Source organism: Elephantulus edwardii, unplaced genomic scaffold (genome assembly GCF_000299155.1).
Source record: "Elephantulus edwardii isolate Elephantulus edwardi_28Jun2011 unplaced genomic scaffold, EleEdw1.0 scaffold00079, whole genome shotgun sequence".
NCBI classification, from domain to species: domain Eukaryota; kingdom Metazoa; phylum Chordata; class Mammalia; order Macroscelidea; family Macroscelididae; genus Elephantulus; species Elephantulus edwardii.
Genome location: NW_006399829.1, coordinates 3834231 through 3837744, shown reverse-complemented (window position 1 = coordinate 3837744; position 3514 = coordinate 3834231). Strand labels below are relative to the sequence as shown.

General features: G+C 40.7%; 1 pseudogene; it reads left to right on the top strand.

Moving 5' to 3' along the window:
* The first annotated feature begins 504 nt into the window (after positions 1-504).
* LOC102857684 lies at positions 505-1251 on the top strand (annotated as a pseudogene).
* The last annotated feature ends 2263 nt before the right edge of the window (positions 1252-3514 follow it).

The window sequence follows — 3514 nt, the reverse complement described above, 5'->3', positions numbered from 1 at the left end:
ACTCTCCTTCCATGCAACTAATTGCCTCTGAAAACCTGCTGGAAGGTCAGCTATAGGTCAGTTCTGACTCAAAAGTACATAACAATTCAATCTTTTTGCTAAGCAAATAATTTGTGAAGCTTCATTCTTTGGCAATAAATATAGCTTCAGGATAGAAGGAAGACACATCAACAATATGCATTATGCAGATGATGCAACCTTGCTTGCTGAACTGAGGAGGAAATGAGATGTTTGCTCCAAAAGATCAAGCCTTCAGTATGGATTACATCTCAACATCAAGAAAAAAACAAAGGTCCTAACTACAGGACCAAGAGTCAACATTATGATGGATGGAAAGAATTGAAGTTGTCAATCTAAAGATTTCATCTTGCTTGATCATCAATTGGTACTAGCAATTGGGAAGTCAGATGACGTATTGCCTTGGGCACATCCACTGACAGGGGTCTTTTTTCTAAAAAGATTAAAAGAAGTTATTTCCGCTTTTCTTACTTTCCGCTTGGAACCATGGAGGCTGCCGTGGAGAAGAAAAAGAAGGTTCCTGCAGTGCCAGAAACCCTTAAGAAAAAGGGAAGGAATTTCGCAGAATTAAGGGTCAAGCGCCTTAGAAAGAAGTTTGCCAAAAAAATGCTTCAAAAGGCAAGAAGGAAGCTTATCTATGAAAAAGCTAAGCACTATCACAAAGAATACAGGCAGATGTACAGAACTGAGATTCGGATGGCCCGGATGTCAAGGAAAGCTGGCAACTTCTATGTACCCGCAGAACCCAAGCTGGCATTTGTCATCAGGATCAGAGGTATCAATGGTGTGATCCCAAAGGTTCGTAAGGTGTTACAGCTCCTTCGCCTTCGCCAGATCTTCAATGGCACCTTTGTTAAACTCAACAAAGCTTCAATTAACATGTTGAGGATTGTGGAACCATATATTGCATGGGGATATCCAAACCTGAAGTCTGTCAATGAACTGATTTACAAGCATGGTTATGGCAAAATTGATAAGAAGCGAATTGCTCTGACAGACAACACTTTGATTGCACGTTCTCTTGGTAAATATGGTATCATCTGCATGGAGGATCTGATTCATGAGATCTATACTGTTGGCAAACACTTCAAGGAAGCAAACAACTTCTTGTGGCCATTCAAATTATCTTCTCCATGAGGTGGAATGAAGAAAAAGACCACTCATTTTGTAGAAGGTGGAGATGCTGGCAACAGGGAAGACCAGATCAACAGACTTATCAGAAGAATGAACTAAGGTATCAACCATGATTCTTTTTTGTAATCTGGTCAGTTAATAAAGCAGTGACTGCTTTAAAAAAAAAAAAAAGAAGTTATTTCCATTTGAAGACTCAGATGTACCTGATTCAGGTCATAGTCTTCTCAATCATCTGCAATGCACAAGAGACATAGACAACAAATAAGGATGATGGAAGAAGAATTAATGCCTTTGAACCATGGTGTTGGAGAAGAGTCTTGAATCCCATGGATTGCCTAAACAAATGAACATACAAGTCTTGGAAAAAGTGCAGCTGGAGTGCTTCCTAGAGGCAAAGATAAAGATGGTAAAGCTTCTTCTCATACTTTGAATATGTAACTGATGTTACTGCAACTTATAGTGACCTCACGTACAACAACTCTGAAGCCTGTCCTGTCCTGAGCCAGTCTCACTGACTCCAACATACCTACCTCCATGGCCTTAGTTACTATATCATGTCATCTCATCCAGCATCTTCCTCTCTTGTACTGTTCCTCCACCCTTCTGAGCGTGATATTCTTCTCCTTCTCCAAGGAATGGTCCCTCCTGGCCATGTGTCCAAAGTATGTAAGATGGGCTTCAAAATCCTAGCCTCCAAGAGAAACTTGGTTTCACCCTCTCCAAGACAGACCTATTTGTTTTCTTAGCAGTATGTTCACATTATGTTCAAGACTCTTCTCCAGTACCACAAGTCAAAGGCATCAATTCTTCTTCTGTCATCCTTAGTCATAGTCCAGTTCTCTGATGCATAGCAAGTAATTGAAAAGATAATGGCCTTGATCAGATGCACCTTAATCTCTAGACTAACATAATTGCTTCTCAATATTCTGGAGAGGTCCCTGACAGCAGATTTACCTAATAAAATTTGTCTTTTGATTTCCTGACTGCTGGTGCCAAAAGCCCTAACTGTAGAGCAGAGCAAGCTGTAACTCTTAACAACCTCAACCTCTTCTCCATCTATCATATTGATGTCAATTGGCCCAGGGGTAAGAATCTTTGTCTTCTTGATGTTGAGCTTCAATCCATATTGAAGACTACAGACCTTGACTTTCTCCTAGGTAAGGCTATTCCTTGGCAAGAGACACCATACTTGGAAAGATGGAGGGTGAGCCAAGGAAAGAAAGTTCCCCAGTGAGACGGGGACTTCAGCAATGGATCTAACTTTTCAGAGATTATAAGGGTGGCACATGATAGGATAGGGTTCAGGTTTGTTGTTCATAGGGTCTCTATGAATTGTACTTGACTTGACGGCGCCTAACAACAGTAATAATACAGACCAACACTTTCAAAGTCCTTTCAGAGTTCTGGGAATTCCAAGGAAATGCATCAGAAGTTGAAATGAGGGAAATATGAGATTCCAATTAAGCTTTCATTATGCAATTTTCCCAATGTGACTTTGATATTCTTTCCTCCTCCCACAATGTGAGCAGTCACAGAAATGAATTGACATAAACTATAATGACCCCTCCAACTCTGCATTATCATTAAGTCCCTAAGGAAGACTATTTTATTTTCTATAGTGTTTCCTATCATTGCTGTGGCAAATGAGCACACATTTAGGGCCTTAAAACAACACAAATTTATTTTCTCACTATTGTGGAGGTCAGATTCCTCACTGACCCACTCAGTCAAGTATTCAAGGTGTGGACAGGGCTGTGTTGTTCCTTCCAGAGACTCTAGGGAAGAATCTCTGTCTTTCCCTTTTCCAATTTCTAGAGTAGCCCTACGATATTTGGCTCGTGACCTTCTTCCATTTTCAAAGTCAGCCAGAGTCAGTCTCAGCTTACATCTCCCTAGCTTTGACTCTCCTGTTTCCTTCTCTGCTTCTAAAGTCACATTTCATTACATTCTCACCATGTCATCAAGCCAGGGTAATCTCTCCATCTCAGAATCCTTTGTCAAATCTTCAAAGTTGCCTTCCCCATGGAAGAGTAGCATCGTGGTTCATGTGTGCTGGGGAAATGTCTTGGAGGGTGATACTTTGCTTATCTGCCTGTGTATTGTATGGATGTTGTAGGATGGATTTGGCAATCCTATCTGCTGCTCGTGAAGATTATCTGGGGAACTTAAAGAAATACCGATGCCTGAGCGCTTCATTCAAATCTTGTGATTTTATTGAGTTATTTGAGCCTAGCCATTTGCAGTGTTCAAAACTACCCCTAGGTGATTCCATTGTGCAGCTGGTTTTGAGAACGATTGACTGTATTTAAGAATCCACAAAGATTTAAGGTTGAAGATCTCCTCTGCAGGCCACTCATTTTAC